Here is a 23,343-nt window from a genome sequence, read left to right as displayed (position 1 = left end):
AATGAGCTCAGAGCTTGACAGCGTCTAATGAATACTGTACATAAGAAGACTGATGAGTCGTATTTTAATGAGTTAAATCAATGAGCAGCGGGATACAGAAATGATCTGCGTCTTTCACTTGAAAAGCTGTTTCTCAATAAGACAGATCGGTTGGGAAGTTCTAGAAACTATGCAACTAAAATTTAGTTCGTTTAAAAAAACATATTATTTTTCAGTATGTGTTAAGAACAAATCTGTCAAACCAAATCCGTTTGTTGGAATCGAAAATGCATAAAAATATCGAAATATAATTGGAATAAAAAGTTCTCCATTTGCCCAGTTGAGTAGAGGTACAAAGGTTGGAGGTTTACACTAAGTTGGATTAAGTTTAATTGGACCTGGGGATGACGGGTAACTTGCGACCCATCCCCTATCAATACTGAATTAGAAAAAAATTTACCTAAATTCTGAAATATTGAAAATTTTTATGCCATTCTATTCAAGTTAAGTTTATTTCACAAAAACTCGAAATGAAAAAGCCTTTTGAAATTTTTATTTTTTTACAAAAGTAATTACATTAAAATACTATTCAGTCAGCTTAAGCACCCTGTTTTATCAATGCTAAGAGATTCTTAGAGCCATTAAACGTGAAAATTATAAACATCGAAGGAGTATAAAATTAGAATTTTCCATTTTTACTAAATGAGTAATATTTTTTTGGTGTTTACCACCAAACAATCACAATTGTTGTAAAAATTGTTAAAGATAATGAGTTTAAAAACCAAGCACTTCTGGCTTGAAACCAAAAGAAGATTATAAATTAAGTTAAGGGATTGGGGACAGTGGTGTGAGAGGTAAAAGGAAATAACAAGACCAAATTTAATACATATTTTTTTTATTTTCCAAATTTTACACTTACAAAACGTAATTTATTTTTAATGATTTTGAAAACAGATTGCAAAACATTACGCTTGTAAAAATTTTATAAATGTTTAGAAAATTGCAAAAACCGATTTTATTTTTATAAACTTATGAGGAGCCTTAAAAAGTTTGGGGGCTTTTTAAATTTCGGTGTACAGCTTCCGCAAGCCCTCTTCTTAAGGCGGCTTTGGGCTTACGGAATTTCGTGCAGAAGACTATTAAAAAAAAAAACAAACTAGAAACCCAAAATGAATCTTAGCAACTTCAGTCGCTCTTAAAACTCCAATAGTAGATACGTTTGTATAAAAAATGAACTTCTTGTAGTGTAAATTAGCATTAAATAATTAGTATTTATCTAATTGTTTAGTAAAATAAATCGTAAGAAACTAATTTCAAACATTAGTATTAAACAATTGGTACAAAATAAAATTCAAATTTCCTTTTAATTTTGATTTGACAACTCTGCCAAACAGACAGTCACGATTGTTGTAAAATATTTTTTACAATTATGTTTAAATAAGGATGCTCTTTTTTTTTAAAAAAAAAATATATATACATATACCGTAAACCGGGGCGAGTCTACCCATTTTTTCAGTTTGTCAACTTTCAAGTGGTCAAACTTTTGTAAANAGACTCGCCCCTGGATGGGTAGACTCGCCCCGGTTTACGGTATATATATTCTTGTTTTTGCATTATAGAGATGAAATTCTTCCTTTATAAAAAATAGAACGTTAATTAGAAAGTATGAACAAAAATAAATCTCTAAATCAATGTTAGTCATCTCACCATTTCTTTATTTTTTTTTTAAATTATTTTTTTCTCATTTATTAGTTATTTCCTTAATTTGCTTTATGATGTCGCAATATCGCCATGATTTCTAATTCAAGGGCATGGAGATACCACAGACCATTCACACAAAAACAATTCCTCCTCCCCAAAACAATTCGTTCGAATTCTTGCTTTACACACACACAGCACTCATCGATGTTGACCCCAGATGACGTCACCTTACCTGACCCCCAACATGTCCACCCTCCCTCATTCACCTGCAAGCATGGCGGAAAAAAAAAGAAAAAAAGAAAAAAAACCAGTTACCTGTTGCGATTCGAAGACGGAAAGTGAAGTTACCTTTTGGAAGACCTGAGACTTCACAGAAAGAATCCGAACAGGTAAGAAGGCGAAACGTTGCCGCGAGGCCGATATTTAAAGAGCATGGTGTTTTCCCGCGTTTTGGTTTCGAATTTATAAAAAATAAACCTTATTTTCGTTCGAACACCTGTTGGATTGTCTGTTTGGTGGGGACCCATAGTGCCATTTATGTTTGTGTGAGAAAGTATTATCATAACAGGTATGAAAAAATTATGTTATTAGAATTTTTTTGGTATTCTTACGGCCACTTGTATGCGTTAACTTTGCTTTGAACATATATATATATCAATGATTTAAATATTTAAATCCTTTTAAACCAATATCATTTATTGCTGTAAATCGATATCTTTGGTATAATTTTCTTCATGCAGCATTTTATTAATAAAATTAACATAATATTTATGAATATGTCACATATTTTTATTTATTTTTAACTCATGACAAATAAAGTGTTTTTATAGTATTTCATATATATATTACTAGAAAGTGGACTTCAATATTTTTCAGACAAAGCGAACATAAATATTAATAAAAGTATTATTAAAAATAGAAAAAGGGAATCAATTTGATATTGATTTGAAAGTATCATTGTTAAAAAAAAATGTTCTGGAACATAAATTTGACACGCTTAAATGCTTTATTTAAAGGTTTCATTTCAAATAATTTATTGAATACAATATTGCTAAAAATGGTTGTTTATTTATTCGTTATTTTTTATTAATTAATCCATTCATATTTACATAAGGGCAAGAAATTTTGTTGAATATAATCTGATAAACCCCACGTGCCAAAATAACAACTAATAATTGATTTTAAAAAGAATTAGTCATACATAATTATTTTTTTAAAAAGAATATCAGACGTATTTATGAAAGATAACTGCTTTTGTTTATTTTAAGAAAATGTGTTAAATGTATTTTTAATAATGTATTTTTTGAAAAGGAAAGTTTATTTTTTAGTAAATATCATCAATGTCATATTTATCAAAAATATAAACTTATTTTATTTAATAAAAATCAAGTTTTTTAAGAAATTATTTGAATTTGCGATTTTTATTAGCATTTTTTAAAAAGCATTAATAATGTTTATATTAGCATTTATAATTTTTTGTAATGTGTGTAGTATTATAAAGTCTTGAATCGTCTTATAATTAATACTACAAAAGAAAATAATTTTCAAAACTACATATTATAATGGCTGTACTTCAACTTTGGTAACATATTGATTTTATGCTATTGAACTACGCTATTTAAAGCTTTTTTATACGCTATTTTTACTTTTATTAATAATTATATGTGTATGTAGAACTATAATGAATATGAAAAACACGTATCTTCTTTTTCGTTTTGAATAAAATGTATGTACAAAATACTTATATTTTCATAAATGAATAAATATGAAAACAGTATTCATTCATTTTATTTCTAAGAATTAAATTCAAAAATTATTCGTTTTATTTAATAAGAATGAATGAGAAACATAACACTTATTTATTTTATTTAATATCGATAGATAGGAAAATAATATTCTTTCCTTTAATTTACACGAATGAATTTTAAAACTTATTTATTTTTTATAATAGCTATAATTGCAAAAGTAATAGTCATTATTTTTATTTAGTGAAAATGAATATGTCGTTAAAATTTATTCATATTATTCAATATGAATGAATAAAAGTGCAATATTATCACATGCTAGTTAATATAAATAAATACAAACACAATATTTAATGATTTTTAAAAAATGAAATAAGCGAACAGTAAACTTTTCTTTATATTTTAAATACCATAAGAATATGAAAGAGTTTAAAAATTGTAAAAAAAGACAGTAGTTTATTTTAAATAGAAAAACATATTTTTTGACCAAAAAAATAATTTATTACTTTTTTTTCAAAATAAAATGTTAAAATACAGAGTTCTTATAAAAAGTGATTTTAAGGAAAAGTAGTTTATGATAATTTTTAATAATATTCAAATTATTTGCTTTAATAATTCATGAAAGAAACATTTATCTTAATTTAAATTATCCTAAAAAAATTATACTTATTCCTGTTGTTTTCAACATGTTGATCATTATATGAAATTTTTTTTACCTACTTCAATTCTACCCACATGTAAATAAATAAATTTAATAACTATTTCAACTCGTTTTTTTCTCTTAATTTTTAAGCTATTTTATTTAATAATAATGTCCGTTTCACTCAAATTAGAAAAATAAATAAAGCGGATTTTCAATGAAAACCGGTTCATTTAACGATTTGATTGAATTACTTTACGTTATAGAACCGGTACTCTATTTATATTTAAAAAATAGCTTTTTAATTCTGAAAAACTGAGTGTTTTTAAAATGCTACTTACAGATTCCATAGTAAAAATATTACTTATTATTGAAGTCAGTAAAATTTCTGGCTATTAATATTGCACTAACTAAATAAATAATCCCAAGGAAGTGAAACCGAAAGATATTACTTGATCATAAACGTCTTTCGCTTCAAAAAATTTAAAAATTGGAAGTCTTTTCTTTCTCTCTCTCGGCTACTGCGTTTTTTTTAGTTCTGCTTCTCACCTTTTATTTTCATTGGCAACTTTACGTTTTATATTTCAAATCACTTTTGTTTCTTCTCATTTACGTTTGTTAAAGCTTGAAAACCGGCACATGTTTTTGAGCTCTTAACTGTTATTTTCAATTTGTATATTTTCGAAGCTAATGATAAGTATTTAATCAAGTAATATTGCACTAAGACGTCCGGTGGCTGAGTGGTAGCGCTTCGCACTCCCATGCCACAGGTCCTGGCTTCGATCCTCGGGCCGGGCAAGGTTCACTCAGCCTTTCATCCCTTCAGTGGATCGATAAATGAGTACCAAGCATGCTTGGGAACTAAACACTGGGGGTTCCGCGTTCGGCTGACCACCTAAACCGGAACATCTGCTCCTGCACCCCAGATCCCTAGGTCAAGAAAACTGATATGGGCACAGTAGGCCTTGACCCTCTATGGACTGTCGTGCCACTAAGTTTTAATATTGCACTAACTGTCTTGAACAGCTTTGAAATGAAATCAATAATATTGTTGTTATTTAGTAAGTTAAAATAGAAAACTTGTGTTTATAAATCATTATGAGACTTGCCTGCATATTCCTTGCTTTCATCTAAACACAATATAAATGCAATTTATATTGCATGCAAAATCTTATATAGGCACTATATTTTCCGCATACAAACAATTAATAAGAATTGACTGGCAAATAATTTACAAACATCCAAGGTAAAGTGCAGCTTTAAACTTACTTGAATAGTCTATACACAATATTATTAAAATTATTTCCTTAACTTGAGTGAAGTATAGAAATTATTATCTTTTTAGAGTTGCCAATAATGTAATTAAAATTCTTACCTTAAGCATGCTTGATCCTGTCCATAAAATTTAAAACCCCTATCTAAGTATCCTTGAATTGTCTATTAAATTACTATAAGTAAGATCACAAACATATTTGAAATTTCTATATTGTTAAAAATCTTTATCTTAAACATAATACTCGAATTTTCTTTAGTGTTATCAAAATTATTGTCTTAAGTGAATTGAACTGTCGATAAAATTGTTAAATTTATTGCTTAGTGGTTGAAAGTAATATCGATAAATATTAATAATCAATAAATAAAACCACATTTCAAATGTAAGTACTTTATATCGATTAAATATCTGAAATTATATTTTTATTCACTGTCATTTGCCTGATGATCAAGGTTTATGAATTTTCATGAAATAAATTATTGTTATCCCCGACAATTGGCTTTTAATATCTCATAAATATCCTTTGAAAAGACTGGAATATTCGCGAAAATGTAAGATTATATTAGGAATTTTTTATGACACATTTAAAATTTTTATTGAACATGCAATTCTTTTGTAATAAAACGTTACTAATACAGAAATCGAAAAAGTAATATTCAATAAAAGATTCCAGCATAAAAAATTATTAAAATAGAATAACTTGTACTAAGGGAGAATTTGAAAATATATATTTTTTGTTTTTGATCAGTTTATTCTGATAAGCGATATCTATTTAATTTTTTTGAAACAACAGCAATAATTTTATTTCATTAAAGAGTATAAATATTTCTTAAATTGTATTTTTTATAATTGCATTAACGAGTTCCATCCCCTGTTCGTTTCGATAACTAACCCCAACAAATGCTTCTCAATCACTTTTGTTTCTTCATGAAAAGCAAATTACTAAGTGAATATTAAAAGTTATTCAATTAAAAGATCAGAAAAAAAAAAGTATTTTACCGAAACAGATTTCATTCAACTTGCATAATTTCTGTCTCCTTTGGAATATAATTTAAACCTATTGTTGTTGCGCTAGAAGGATTTCAAATTAACTCAATAAGATTGTTTTTTAAAATTGTATTTAACTTTTGCTTACAATCTCAATTTTACATCTAGTTACTCAAACTACTTGGACACTTTTATTAGTTGTTATTAGGAGGAAGGAATGGGAGATTCAAATTTTACCTGAACAAGTAAATTGAACTGAAATCTAGCTTGAAAACTAAATCGATTAAAGTTAGATTGTTGCTAAACAACTTTCTGACCTTTTATTTCGAATACGTCCCTTCATTAAAAAATGGATATTTTCTTTTCAAACTCGTTCTCTTGTTATTCTAAATAGAAAGAGTAATATAATCTAAATTATGTTCATAAACATAAATTATGTTATTGATACATAAATGAAGTTTAATCATTAGCTTTAAAATTTTTGAAATAAATTTCTATCTACGCAGTAAGAAACTTCGGATCTAATTACGGTAAAAACATACTGGCACCTTGAGTGCAGCATCCATGAAAGCAATTTTACAGTAAATTATTTAACTGTAATTAATTTTATAATTTGAGATTAATAAATAATTTGAGATTAATAAATAATTAGTAGATAGTTTTACTGCAATTATTTAAATACTACTGTAAAAAATTATGGTATAATATTTTTCGGATTTTACTGTAAAATTGGTACTGTAAGAATATTACTGTAAAAAATAGGGTATATAATATTTTGGTCCCGTGAAATTAAGAATGATTCGTAACAAAATAGAAATATTTGATTTTTAAGATTGGCTGTTTTTAGTAAATATATCTCCAAAAATTATTGTAAAAATGCAAAGGGGATGCATATGTTTTTGAGTAGCCGTTCCAGTAAACACCAGATGTTCGAGAGCGGCAAAATAGGGAGGAGTTGAAGTACAATTATAGCACTAGAGTAACCGATACAAACAAATTTATCAAATGCTGCATTTTGACACTAATATATGGTTTGTAAAAACAAAGTGCAAGGTATTGTTTTAAATTTTCATTACTGAAAAATATAGTGCTAAAATCTTCATTCTAGGTTGTATTAGTAATTTATAGTATTATTTTCTTTCTCTGGAAGAAGCTTTTCCTTTTTGCGTTTTTAATGTTTTGATTTTTTTTAATTTATTAAGGAATCAATACGCACTAATAGTTATTTAAAAATTAATGATGAATAAGAAACAATTTCTGGTTCTTTTTGTAGACACTACTGGAGTAAAAAAGACCTTATCAGACTGTGCAGACCTAAATCTCTGTACAAACGATTTGGAATTATCATCATTATTTTTTTTTTATCTAAAGTTAGTTTAATTATAAAAAATAATCTTAAAGAAATTAATAATTTATAAAATAGTCATGAAGATAAGCAATTAATTGAAACATCTTTTTTATTATTTTAAACGTTTTATTTATACGCTATATTAATTGAAATATATTTATTAGGCACAATGTGAAAAAAAACGAACCTTCCAAGAAAGTTGTATACTCAAAATTTGATTTCTCAGGAATTTCGTTCAAATTTTGTATTTTGACTCATAAAATTACGTTCTTTAAAATGATATGAAGCATTCCACGAAATTTTAAAATTTTTGACTATTATTAAATAAAATAATAATAAATAATTATAAAAAAAATTTTTTTTCACATGAAATACTTTGGATAAACAAATTTCATGATTTTTTTCCCAAAATTTTTTCATTCGCTCAAATATTTCTGGAGATATGACGAAGTAAGCAAAAAGAAAGATTAACATTAAGGGTTCAAACTTTAGACCCCTCTCCTAACCAAATTAGTGGGATCATATTTCTCATATTGCGACTAATCCTATATTTTAGGGAGTCCGATATCCATATTCGTAGAAAAGAAGTTATATTTATCCAGATTAAGTATATTTTGTGCCTGATTTCGTAACTTAAAATATAAGCACTAATTAATTAGTATATTTTAGGTTACCCCTTTGAATCGTTAAGATTCAGATCCTAGTACAAGAAGATATGATCAATAAATCAAAAGTTAGTCACGTTGGTTCGTTTATTTTCTTCTGAATTGTACATCATGAGGCACACATTTTATTTGTAGGAAGAAGATGCAATGGTATAATTTTGTTAGGATATCATTTCACTCGATTTTCCGAAACACAAATAAGTACTTTTAGTTACTTTTTGGGATTAAATCTTGCGGAAATACAATTTACGTACCAATTCACTACGCCAGTGGTATCCAAATGGCGCTAGAGTAAGAGGGGTTTTATGATTTAGTACTTTTTAAAACCAGTGAAGAGTTTTGACACCTCGATTATATTTAGCTCAATCCATTGTTTATTTAATCTTTGGCTGTTTTTAGGAAATTATGCCAATGAATATATTTCATATATATTATATATATTCATATATATTCACATATGTTACATATATTCATATATATTATATCATATATATTTCAAATATTCTAATTAAATAGAAATGGGATTTTTTAATAGGAAATATATTTCCACTAACAATATAGTGAACAAATTATAAAAAGACTAAGTATTTATAAAATATTGCATTAGTATTTTTTTATCGCGCTTTTCAAATCAAAATAAAATAATTATTTTCCTTAATAAGGAAATACGTTTCCTTAATAATCATTTTCAACTTTCACAGCAGCTCTTTTAAATTTTCATTTCGAAATAAATCATAATTAGACTTATTTTGTTTAGTTTCATCTCATGTATAAACACCAAAAACAAATTCATAACTAGACGGATATAGCACAAGGACAGCAAATTTAATTGTCGGACAAAAACCTAATTTAAGATTATTAATGAGAAAACGATGAAAAATCTTCATTCCTCCGATTTAAATATTTCAGAAATAGTCTTTTACAGATTATCACGTTCGCAATTATCTTAATACATTTTATTTATAAAGTAGTGGTTCCGCCGATTTTGCACAACAATCAAAATTGCACCAGTAACTAAAATTACATACGAAAGTACTTCAAAAGTAAACGAACCTGCTTTTATTCATCAATTACACTTAGAAATTACTTTCTGCTTTAGTATTTTGTATGCGGGCTTTCTTTTCGGAACTGAGGAATGCTGGTTGATCTATTTCGTGATATAGCACTAAACAATAATTCAGACCAATTTCCAAAGCAAACTCTCGAAGATCAGGAAAAAGAAGAAAAAAAACCTTAATATTAAGATCCAATCCTACTTTTCCAGTTTGAGAGTCTCATTATCTTTAAACCATCCTGAAAAAAAGCATTTTGCATTCATCTGATTCCATCAAGAAGAAAGAAAGAATTTAGTATTCATGTCCGTCACCTTTGAGGCAACAATGGACTTGCGGGTGGAATAAAGCAGGCAGATATTACGCATTCCGAGTGTAATTAAAAGGACACAATACGCACTTGTCCAGATATTCACCTTGTAAATAGTTGCGTGGCCCTCACATCTTGAAAGTGGCAATTACATTTTTTTTGCTTCCAAAAAGTTCCATCTCGAAGAAGTCCTTTTTACGCAAGAGACTTGATGGTGATAACGCCTTTGCCCACCCCTCTGTTTCGTCATATCTTTCAGGGCATCACTTCTACCCCAGCGGGCTAAATTAAAGGGCGAGGCACAATTTCATCAGCGGGTACTTTTGATTTCTGTAACATTATTTCTAGTTATTTTTTATGATGATAGTTGAGTCATTTTTTGGTGTTTCGTGTTGTTATATGATGGCGAGCTCGTGCCATTGATGGAGAAGGGATAATCTATCTGAGATGCTCAAGATTTCTAATTACAGCCTTATTCCAAATTCTCTTTTAATAATTTTTTTCCCGAATCTAAATGAGTTTTACAATGAATTCTGCTAAATATTTCTCTTTTGTGCAGAGTGTTTGGGGTGTAAGTTGTTAACTTGGCATGAAGATAAAGTCTTGAGGTAATTTCTGAACAATATTTATGGACGGTGATAATTTGTGTCAGGTACTTTGGATTCCTTTTCATAGTTTTCTTTTAAGTACTTGTAGCAAAAAAATTTTTACCAATTTTTTTCTCTGAATTATTAAGAGGACGTCATACCACAGGATAAACTTTTAATTCCAAATTCCGTTTCAGGCAAATCTAGAGTAAGCATTAAAGTTTCAAAGGCTAAAAAGACACAAAATAAAAACAGATAATGAGATGATAACTTAGGTTTACGCAATAGGAAAGTTCTTCACCAATAACTTGTTTGCATTTTGATATTTTAAAATTTCTTTGTCAGTAACTAAAACTTAATAGTTTAATTTGGGTTTGTCTGAACTCACTTTTACTTTAAATTTTAAAGTAAATATGGAGATGAAACTGAATTTGTGATGAAAAGTTTAGCGTTCTCTCGATCTGTATTACCTTGGGACACTGACAAACGTAATGGCAGCATTAGTTTTACTTTTTTATTTCTAATTTGATGACATATCTCAGCAAAAGTAAGCATCCAAAGCATTTTAATAATTTTCGGGAGAGAGAAAGAAAATTTCATTGTTTTGAAACGGATTTTCATTTTCAGTATATTTTTTTTCCAAATATGAAATTATTAAACTAATTAACTGAGGTTTATTTGGTTTCAGAAGAAAACATTTGTAAATGATTTAGCTATGAATACAAATGATAGCTCATTTAGTTTTTAACGGCAATTTTTATTTCATTTAGACATTGAGATGAGATATACCTTGGGACATTAAAGCATGTTGTACCTTGGAGATGTGCAGCATTGCATAATTTAAAATAATTACCCTTTAAGATTTCGGTTATAATCTTTTACAATCTCTTAAATAAAGGAAATGTTATCTTCCACAAGTACGTGATTTTTATGTGTTTTAATAATTTTTTCATTTATATTAATTTACGTATGATTTTATAAGTAGTGAAATTGTTCCATGGCATTCATGTTTAAGACATATATTTTTGTTCAAAAGAACATTTTCTCTTCCTTCTAAAACAATGAGCGCCTGTGTTATATAACTAAATTAAATTTCTTGGTTTAATTTTTTTTTATTTAAGTTTTAAATTTGTTAATGTAATTCAAAAAAGAAAAATGTTCTCTCTCGTACTTAGAAGAACATTTTTCACAGTTCATTTTCCCCTTAAAAAATAATGATGCCAACATTATCAGATTGGGAACATTTCTGAAAGTTAACTTCAACTGCAACTGCGTTTTCCTTAATGACGTTACTACATACTACTTTCGAATGTAATTTCTACTTCATCACTTTTAGGAAACGAACTTTACTGGGGAACTTAATTTGCACTCATATTCAAAATGATTTTAAATGAAAATTTTGGCGTATTTAAACATGAGGTATTAATAAGACATTTTTAGTCATGCTCAAGTGAATCAGTTTTCAATTTTAAACCATTTTTTAAGAATTTGTCCTTTAAAACTTTAACCTTTTATGCCTTTCTTGGCAGCGAATATTTAATTTAACAAATCAAAATATTTGAAATTAAGGATTCTCAAATATTTACAGCTTTTTTAAGTTCTTCATGCTTTTTTTCGCTGCAAATTGCAGAGCAAAATAGGCTTCCTTCCTTTAACACTAATGTTTCAATATAACACCAATGTTTTATGAGGATATACTTTTGCATTTGAAGGTGTAGCCAAAATGATAAATTGGCTGTTATTTGTAATGACTAGTTTAGTAATACGCAACTCTTATAAACGCTCGTCTTTCTCATTAAAAGACCCTCAAACGTTTGTATAAATCAGATTCGAAAAATTAGCTGCCTTTGAACTTTTTTTCTTTATTTAACTAAAGTCACAAATAGTTGATAGAAATCACTATAAGCTACCATTTTTTATCACAACTCTCACTACACTACCTTTAAAAAAAATAGCACATTACACAACAAACTACGAAAAAAAGTAGCCACTACAATAGTTTCGCTACTTGTAGTACCCTATTTCCGAGCACTGACCAAGTTAAAAAATGAGTCACTTAGGTGTTAAGATTTTCTTTCCGGCATTAAAAAGTCTTTCGCATTTTTATTTACAGCTGAATTCTTTATCTACTTTTGGTGGTTTTTGCACATTGAAAAGTATTTTAAAGGAAAACAAAATTATGAAAAAAACTGAAGCATTCTTAAAGAAAAAGAATTATGATTTCTAATTGAAAATTTCATTTTTCAGTTCTATGTAACTGAACAAGAACTATAATTGAAAAAGTTATAGTGAAATATTAATACAATCAGTTCGATGACTGATCATACAGTTTTGATTACTAGATAAAAGGAAGTTTTGAAGGCCAATTTTTATTACTATAGTGTTAAAAATCAAAAATCAAAAAATCTTATTAGGAATGAAAACCAAACCAAAAAACATAACACATATTTAGCGTGACAGAATAATTATGATACAAAAATATTAAAATGATTTACTAATTAATTTTATACGATTTCCTTTTATGCTGCACTTTCGTCTCTGCAATGTGCAATTTTTAAAAAAAATATATCAGTCTCAATACATCGAAGTCTCCCTAAAGCAAATTTTCTCTTTATAACGAAATTTTTAATCAGAATGTTAAATAATGTTTAAAATTTTCTCTAAATAGCGAAGTGGTTGTCTCACTACAACGGATTTCTCAGATGTTTATTTTTGGAATTTTTGTTATTTTTGAGAAAAAGTTAGAATTCCTGGGCGCTGGAAGAAAATATATTATTAAGTAAATTAAAAAAATTAAGTAAATTTAAGTAAAATTAAGTAAATTAAAAACGTTTTCTTAAAAAATCGAAGTTCTTTTCAATAATTTTAAATAAACAAGGTTTTTTTTCATGCTTAATTTTCAAAATTCTTTTAATTTTGCGCAGTAAATAAAATAGGTTATTTTCTATACTTTTACAACGACCGAAAAAATCACTATTTTTTTCTTACTTTCCCAAAAAGTGGAAGTTACCATTATTTAAGTAAACACAGCTTTTGCTTAAAATTGCCCTTGTTAAGTTTTTATTTACGTTTTTGTAGTAGAATAGGAAACAAATAAATAAATAAGCTACAATAATGACGAATAGAAGAAGAATTTTTTTTTTTTTTCGGAAGAAGGCATGTTGGTCACGTACTGTAATTACCCGGCATTTTATTTCGTATACTTAACCCACCATCCAACTATAACGGCGAGCACTCAAACGGAAAATTTCTTTCAAAATAAAATGAAATTAAACTGATTTAAATAGACGCAAATCATTACTTTTATCGTTACGAGGAGTTAAGACGCTTTGGAACATGATTTCGGGCAGGAGAAAAAAAAATGCCAGACGATTATTTTAACGACCGTAAACTTCAGAATATCATAAGGAACGTCAAATAATAATGAAATGACAAAACATCGTTTTTTAGGCTTAAGGGTTATACTTACTTTAAGACGGTCCTTGAATTTTATCAATCCTTAAACATTAATATTTTATCCTTATTTTGAAAAATAAATTGACTTCATTACGCATAATATTTTGTATGGGATAAAGTATTTCTTTTTTTTTTTCGTAAAGCAAATATTTAAAGGAAAAAAAATTATTATGTTTTTTTCTTTCAGTCCAATAAATTATTTTAATAAGGTATTTTTTGTTTTCAGGAATAAATATCTAATATTTAGGGTTTTTTAAAATAAAGGTATTTTTATAAAATACAAGTATTCATTTATATAAATTAAGGGAAATAAATCAAGGTATCTTTCGAAGTAACATTGTATTGAAGAAAGAACTTATTACTTTATAAAATAACTGTTTATATGAAATATTTACTGTTATACTTTTCTTTAGTCTGATAATTTCTTTTAAAAGTATTTTTCGGTATTAAAAATTAAAATAATAATTCCTTTAACTTTTAATAGTTTATCTTAAAGGGAATGAGAATAGAACATTAAAAATAAATGAATCAGTAATTTTTAACAAATTTAATAAAATATACTATTTTCTACATTTTTTCAGACATTATACTGGGACGAGGAAGTTTTTGGCTAATGATTAAATTAATATTTCGTATCTGATTTAACGAGATTAAATAGGAGAAAAATATAGTACAAAAAATTAATATGAAAAACACTGTAAAGATATTTTATTCATTAAAGATTAAAAAAACTATTTAAATGATCTAGAAATACTATTTAAATCATCTATTTTGAATTAAATATTGCTTAAATATTAGTACGAGAAAGTGATAGAGGAATTAGCTCTTTCCTTTTCTAGGTATTTCTGCCTATCATAATGTTTCTGAAAACTTACTATTTATTAACACTAAAAAGTGTTTTTTATTTAATTAATGATATATTAAATGGTAGTCTTACTAACTGCTTAAATATGCGTGGCATTTAGAATATATATATATATATAGCATAATAAATAAATACAAAAAAACACGAAGAAAATTAAGGAAAACAATAAGCGGATATAATCGTGTGGGCTGATGAAAAGATTATATCGTTTATTTTCTGGATTTTTTAAAAGAATTCTATCCTTTTTTTCAGATTTTTTTCTTCGTTTTTTCAGTTTTTGTTTTTTTCCCAGTTTTTTTAATTTTATTATTATTATTTTTTCTTTTTCCCTTTTTTCACTAGCCTGTAATTTTCCTTTGTTTCATCTCCATTTTGAACTTCATTTGTCGGTTTGCAAGCGATCAATGATGTTGGTTTAACATGATAACAAGAAAACGATTAAATTAAATTTAAATACACATTTTATATTTCAGATGTATATAAAAGACTCAAGACAATTACCTTAATAATATTGAACTTAAGAAGTGTTTAGAAAAAAACGTGTAACAAAACCATACATTAAAAAAAATCAATATTTTTATTAACATGTCACGGTATTATGAAAACTATAACAAAATATGGGTTTACAATGATAAATGGTATTATAAGAAAACGATAAACTTTCTATCTAATTTCAATTCTTTTTCTGTTCTGAAATTCACCTTTTTATGTTTCAAAGTTAGAAAAAAAGTCCAAAAAATTACTCTGAATATAACTTAAATAAATTAATTTAATATTTATATGTAAGTCAACAAAGTATAGTTCTCACTACAGGGCATTTTTATAATATACTATTTCATTGCAAGTCACTACAAGTCACTATTTAAAAAAAAGACGATTGCTGTACTTTCTATTTATCTTTATTTTAAGATTATGGCATGGCTAGGTCTTAAGCAGTTGAGGTTCATTAATGCTCCGCAGGAGTGTGGCAAAAAAAAGAAGAGAAAAAAAAAACTTACTCTTTGGAGAACATCCGCTCGGAATTTTTTTTTTTAAAAATAAATATCGAAAAAAAAGATAGAAAAGGCAAGCTACTTTTTAGGATTAGAATACGCAAATAAATATTACCTTTCATTTAATACAATTTCAACTCATTTGCATTCAAGTAGATCTACCTACTCTTAAATGATCAAGGTAATAGATAACAATTTAATCCGTTGGGTCCATAAACAAACGTTGAGTTGTTCAGCAGATGTTTTTGAAATCCGATTAGGCTTTCTCCGACCAAAAAAGAAAATATCGTTTGTTGACTTTATTTTTAAAATTAATATACGTAAGAGCATTATTTTAATTAACGAGCTCAATTTCGTGGTTATTATTTTTTTTAATAAAAAAAATTCCTTGGTTTTTGATCTAGTGTAAAATTTACTTCTCACATATTTTGATTGGTTCTCATCATTAGTTTCATCTTTTATTTTAAAAATTATTGATGCAATGCTTAGCAGCAAATAAGGAAAATTTATGAAATTTAAGATTGCGCCATTTCGTGAAAGTTCGAATTTTTAGCATTTTATATACCCCTTTTTTAGCATTTTACTGTATTTACAAAAAAGCTTAATTTTTCTTTAAATTTTATTGTATAGTTTGCAAAATGCTATTTTTTAATGTGCAAAAACAAACATAGAAGATAATATAGTATTGAATAAATTTACGAGACTTGAATTTCATAAGTAAATAATAAAAATAATAAGTAAGGATCATTTTTTTAGCTCGTAGACCATTTATGATATCGTATTTTCTTTTAATACTAACATTAAATATCATTTTCAGACTTTGAATAATATATATAATTGCGGGGTTTAGAGAATAATTTAACTGTTAAACACTATTTTATTATAAATTAATTGATCGCCCTTCAATTGATTGATTTCATTGAGATGTGTTTTTAGCATTAAATATCTTATGCTATAATTCGTTAAGCTTTATTTATAATTAAATAACGGTAATTAAAACATTATATTGTATTTTACTGTAATTCGATTACTACAACTAAAATATGATTTTTATTATATTTTACTTATAATCTGCAAATAGCAACAGAAATCTTTACTGATAGTTCTAAGTTCTTATTGTAATCTTCTCATAAAAATAATTTTTATCGCTCTTAGACTACTTATGATATTTATTTTTCGATAATGGAATTAGTTAAATTAGTTAAAATTAATTACAATTCTTTTAATGCGATTGAAAGCTTGCAATTGTGTTAATAATTTTTTCATTATAATTTTCTTATTCAAATTGATTTTTTCTTTTTTTTACGTTTTAATAATAATATTATTTATTAAAATAAAAAACTTACAATTAATATTTTCAATATTTTTAGTAACTTGCTAATTACACTTAAAACATTTTATTTTAAATTATTTTCATCGGCTTCATATCGTAATGTAATAAAATAAATTGGGATGAAATAATCTCAATCCTTAAAAATGACTGAATATAATTTCACCTAGACAATTATATAGTTGGAATATATTATATAGTTTTCTTTTAATTGTTTAAAGGGTTGGCTCGCTTAAGCCACAATTAAAAGCAAATATCTTTTTCTCTTTTTAAAAAAGACCAAGCTTCATTCTTAGAAAAATTTTATTAGTTAAATTTTTTATTATGTATTTAATTTGAAAAAATAATAATTTTTCTCATGAAAAATTTTCAATTTTTAGCTTTATTGCTAAAATGAATCTGTAATAATTTATATACACTCAAATATATAATTTTCAAATGTTAGCATTGTATTACTTCAAAAGTTTCTGGATAAAATAAACTAGTGTGAACGTATAAGTTAGGATGTCTTTAAAAATGCATGAAATAAAATAGAGAGTCACAAAATCCATTTCCCGTTAGTTTTTAAAGTTATTTAAAATTTCTAATTATTGAACGAATTGTGTTAAAATGCTAGTGGCTTTTCTTTTTGTTAAAAATTTAACGAAAATCAAAAATAGAAATGAGAAGAAGTTGCTTTTATAAAATTTCATGTTTTATTTTTCAGTTTATCTTTAGAATTTTTATCCTGTCATCAGTGTAAACAAATTTGCACTGTATACATGCATAATGGTTTTGTTCTTTAATATTATCTTTTCAAAATGCATTTTTATATTTAAGAAGAAATCATCTACAAAAAATACTCTAAATTCCTTAACAATATTTTATTTAAAGATAAATTGTGTTAATAATCCTATTGTTAAACTTAAAACTATATTATGATGAAATAAAATAATAAATTTCTTTATTTATTAATGAATCATTAATACTAAAGCGTACTTTATAACTTTATACGCTGTCCATTTGTCATTTTTATCATTCTGTTATTTTCAAAAGTTTTAATTAATTGTACTAAATGTCTTGTTCAAAATATTTTACATTAATGTTTCTTTAATTCAGTAGAAAAAACAAGGAGCAATTATTTTAAAAACATTTACTAATATTTATGCTGTATATTGTAGACTGCTAAATAATGATATTAAAGTAAATAATTCAGAAGTATGACAGTTTCATACTGTAGAAAGGTAAGGGATGAAAACACTCTTTGACATGCATTATTGAAATAACATTCAGAAGTTGAATGTTTCTTTCCATGTTAAATTAAACATAGTTCGAAAATGTTCCACCAAACACTTTTGAGGCTTAATCACGTTCAAGTCTTCAAACATTATTATATTTTTTATAGTTTACACAAAAAAAAAGAAGAATGGTTTAAGGAAAAAAAACCGGTTTATTTATTTAATATGATCTATATTTTAAAAATCCCGTTTCTTCCAATCTTGATCATTTATTAATTTTTATTTCAAAAATTTTTAAATAAAAACTTGAAATACAAGGAGATACATAACTTTTTTTTCTTAAAAAATCTAGAAATACGTTATTTATTCTTTTACAGTAAAATAAATTTTTCTTGGTTCATGTGAAACTGGAGCAATGATAAAACCAATCATAATATATCTGTTTTAATAAAAATTTAAAATCATTCACAAATAGTGTTTTTTTAATATTATACCATATAGTTTTAAAAAATTTAATTGCGTAATACATGACAGATTTTGCAGAAAATCCTGCTGAGCAATAAGTTATTTATTTTTGGAAACCTGTTACAAAATTTTTTCTAAAACCTTTCAGAATAGTTTATTTCAAAATTAAAATAAACGTAATATGTTTTTTATTCCTGATTTATTCTCATAAAACTTCATTTTTTTCTCAGTTGATTCTTTTTTTTTATACATAATTTGCTTTTTTTTTAATTTCCAAAATCCTATAATAGATAAATTCAACAGAATTAACTTAACAAAAGTGCAATTAACTTTAGCATACAAGCATAAATAAAAACACGAATTAATTTGAAACTGATTAACGTTTATAGATAAACAAGAACGTTGTTATAAATTTAGTTCAATTCTTTTTAAAATAATACAAGCTAAAGAGTTAAATTTATTTGTATAAGAGCTTAATTTAGTCTTAATTTAATATTTGTTTTTTAATGATCAGTAGGCGAAGAATTCTTTTTTGGCGAAATAACGTTTCCAAAAGTTCCTCCGCCAATAAATCACCAAATTGCAGTATAAATAAATCAATAAAATGCATTTAACGTATGCCATCTTATGTAAGAACTATGTTTAGAAAACAGCAATATTTCAAATATTTAAAAAAAAAAAATGAAAGAGAATTTAAAATCAATCATATCTATTCTTCTGTTTAGAAAAAAAGAAAAAGAAATGAAAGAAAGGAAATGTGTTTACAAGGTCAGGTCGGATTTCTCTCATAACTTCCTTTATTAGCAGATGAAAGAAAAAAATGATAATAATACCTCAAAATCCTCAATGAATGCGATACGCGCCATTGAGCTTTAACATTCTTTAATTCATCCTGAGATTAACAGTAATCATACCTGAGATAGATATTGAGCTGATTAGGTGTATAAACCGTTACCCGTTTCTTCAGGATAAAAAAGGTCAAAGATTTTCTTCAATAAAGTCAGAATCATAGCTGGAAGCTATGCATTAGAAAGATAGAAAAAAAAATTCGTTTGCAAGAAAACAACAAAGATTTCGTGCTTCTTGTGGCAACAGATAAAAAAAGCAGACGACTCGTTTTTGTTTATTTGTGTGAGTGTATCGTATGTTTACGCTTCGCATCGTAATCGCAAGGTGAGACAAAACTTTTTCGCGATTAGTGACCTGTGATCAAGTTCGGAGAGTACTTTCGCAGATTTTCGTGATTTTTAGAAACATAACCTTTACATCATAAATATAAAGATTCCAATATATATATTATCGTGAATTGAGTGAACTTACATGCTAATCGGATAGTTCCAAATGGAATAATAGCATGATTTTATGATAACCTTGAAATTTCACAAAGATAATTGGCCATTTTGTTAAAGAAGTATACTTATTTTTTTAAGAAGCTTATTTATTTTGTAAAACAATTTTATTTCTGTATTAATCTAAATTAATTTCTGAAATAAGCTTCAAGTTGCACATTTTTCCACAAAGTGTTCTTTACGTTAAGACACAGTAAAAAGAAACGGAATAACGCGTGTAATTCTATATCTAACTTCGCTTCGCGATTCTGTAATGAAGTTCGGAAAGTACTTAAGACGAATTTTCCGATTCATGACTTTTCGAAACGAATCCTTTACATCATAAATATGAAGAAGTAACGATTCACGTTTTGTTTTTGAAGATTCATGATTTGAGTGTATTTACTGAGTTGTATGCTCGCTTTATAAGCATAATTACCAAAGATATGTGTGTATTTGTTTAACAAGTTTATTTTGTAAAAAAAATTGGAAAATATATTTCATGATGTTTTGCTTTTATCATTGTGACCTGAAGCCCCAATTAGTGCTTAAACTACATTGAGAAAAAAATATGGTTTAAGCTACCATAATATGGTAAAATTTATTATGTTTCTGGTTCTATAGGAACACCGAAAAGCACGGTACTTTTTACCTCAGTGCTTTGGTAAAATTAACAATCGAATATGGTTTATCATGTTTCTAGCTCTATGAGAACACCAAAAAATCCGGTAATTTTTCACAATGTATCAATAATTTAAATCAAATTCAGTGATTTTAACTATTTGATATAGTGAAAAAAATTAATGGCTTAAATACTTAATGAAAATTTATAATTTCTCATGCTTGTTTGAATTTAGAGTTTAAGAAGTAAAAGTAAAAAAATACAATATTTTTAGAGAAAAAGAATAATTGAATTTAAATAAAATGTAGTGCACAGATGGAGTATTTTGCAATACTTGTAATTATGCAGCATGCTCTGTTTGCATAACCTAATGGTATGAGTTTAAGCATTCTTTGTATGATGCAATCAGTTTTAATTCATGCGATTTGTTTATTCTTTAGCAGAATTGATGCAGTGAGGAAACAAATTGGTCCAATTTGTTATTTTGGTAATTAGCACTAGATATATCATTAATTATATAATTAATATTAATTTAAATTGGTAAAAATTATTAAAAAATCTAAAAACATCTGAGTCCTCCATTGCTTAAATATTACGAATTCAATAATTTAGTTTATAAAAAGCAGCGGTTTCAATTGAAAAAAATTGATTTAAATAAAAAAGTAAAAATATCATGACATTTTTTAAACCCTGTAAGATAATACGAGAAAGCTTATCTTGCAGATGGAATGTTGTACAGCATTATAAAGGCTAACCTTGAAATTTTTCGAAGATAATAATGCATCCTTGGATGTTTTTGATGTTTATTTATTTTCTGATACATCTACAAAAAGCAAAGTTAGGACAATGTATTAAGCTATTAGCATTCAAACAATACAGATAATTTCCATAATCACACGAGTTATTTTTTTGTTGTTGTTTTGTTCACTTTGAAAATATGCTTTTAAACAACAGGATTAAATAAGAAAATCTTATAACTTCCACCATTTTAATATTAATATGACAAAATCTGACAAAAAATAATTTTGTGTAGAATTCAAAATGAACTGAGTAAATTTTCATTCTTCAACGCCATGTGGAAAAAATATGAATTTTGTGTTTTATTCCATGCAGAAACTAAAAAATTAAGCAATTATTATAGTCGTTGCGACTGTTTTGAACTTCGATTTGTGAATAAATTTCTATTTGATTTGTGTTGTATTTTCATGGTAAACAAATAAATCACACTGAAAATTTTCCAATTTAGTTGATAAGAAAGGGATAATGCTGCAATTTCATAATTTACAACAAAGACAGGTCTACGTTTATGAATTCAAAACTCACTCTACTAATCAAGACACGTAGTTTCCTTATCAGCTACATTGATTTATTCTGTTTTATTTTCAATGACTTAGAGAAAATCTCATAATCTTTGAAAAAATAATTAAGATTTAGATACATAATAAAACAATTATTAATATATATATAAAAAGAACATTATATAAGGTTAAAATAAATTTTTAAATTAAAGAAATTTTGTCAACCATATCTAACGTATTAGTAAAGGATGCTTTGTTTGAAAAAGAAGCTTAACGCAACCAACTAATCAAGCAATTTGACTTCTTTTTTTGATAATAAGTTGTAGGATATTTATTCAACATATTATTTTTTAGAGTGATTTGGTTAACAAAAGATTACTTTTTTACTTTTCATTAAATTCAGTAGTTAGATATAAAGGTTTTGTTTCCAATTTTGTTCTCACTTCAGTTGTTTCTCTATTAGTACTTAATATTTGCTCCCGTCTATGAGGCGAACATTGGTAAGTACAATTTTATATGAATTTAGTACCTCATATTAAACTTATCAATGACATTTATGAGTTGAAATAAAAATAATTTTCATTTATGAAATATTTTTCAGTTCAATTTATAAATAATAATGACCCGTAACTAAACTTTGAATATAATTATTATAACATATCGAATTATTTTCTCATATTATTATAAAAAATGTGATTTCAATATGGTAAGTTCAATGTTTCAGTTTAGAACCTTAATTCTGCCTTTTCATCGCCATTACGATTTTCATTATCTGAAATTAAAATAAAATTAATGATTAGGAATATGAATATAAATATAATAATGATAAGTATATAATTGATCACTGTATTTTTGTTTTATATTGTAGTTGAAAATTTTTTATGATGAGTCCATGGGGCGAATTTATAAATCTTCCAAGGAGCGTATCTAAGACTATGTACGCCACTGAGATAAACACTATTTCACTATTTCCTTCGCTTTATTTTAGTTACTTATTTCTTAAAAATTTTTGACAAGTTTTTTTTAAGGAAATTTTGATTATTACTGAGCGTGAACAACCTTTTTCTATCATATTTTTGAATAAAATAGTGTTTAACATTTGAATACATTCCAAAAACATGACAAAATCTGAGATACATATCTCCACTATAGTATTGCAAATTATAACAAATATATTATATTTATAAATATTAAAATTAATCAAAATGTTGCGTTATTGCCATAGATGATACAGTTATTATTTATGAACCGAAATCGATGTCTATGAATTAATCGACTTATTTTAATTATTTAGCTTTGTTTAGGAAATCAAAAAACCTTCAATTGTTAAAAAAAAAAGGAAAGAAAGAAGTACGTTTAATGTGTGACATTATTGTTTGCTCTTTCAAATTTTTTTTCGACTTTGTATTTTTCCGCGTGGAGTTTACGCGCAATTAAATCTGCATGAGCTAATTTCTATTAAGCCTAAATACATGTATTTTAT

The 23,343-nt window shown here is 26.2% G+C and overlaps 1 protein-coding gene across 3 annotated transcripts in view; it reads left to right on the top strand.

Moving 5' to 3' along the window:
* The first annotated feature begins 1,989 nt into the window (after positions 1 to 1,989).
* LOC107442886 (carboxypeptidase N subunit 2) overlaps positions 1,990 to 23,343 on the top strand; it is a 96,174-nt gene continuing 74,820 nt past the window's right edge. Inside the window, exon 1 of one of the 3 annotated variants that reach the window (XM_016056561.4) lies at positions 1,990 to 2,248. The gene's annotated coding sequence lies outside the window, so the exon portion shown is untranslated. The remainder of the gene's footprint in view (positions 2,249 to 23,343) is intronic. The other 2 variants (XM_071181279.1, XM_043042784.2) reach the window with 2 other exon arrangements.

The sequence above is a fragment of the Parasteatoda tepidariorum genome, chromosome 5 (genome assembly GCF_043381705.1).
Source record: "Parasteatoda tepidariorum isolate YZ-2023 chromosome 5, CAS_Ptep_4.0, whole genome shotgun sequence".
Lineage (NCBI taxonomy): Eukaryota > Metazoa > Arthropoda > Arachnida > Araneae > Theridiidae > Parasteatoda > Parasteatoda tepidariorum.
The sequence above is the reverse complement of the archived record's forward strand: the minus strand, read 5'-3'. Positions and strand labels throughout refer to the sequence as shown.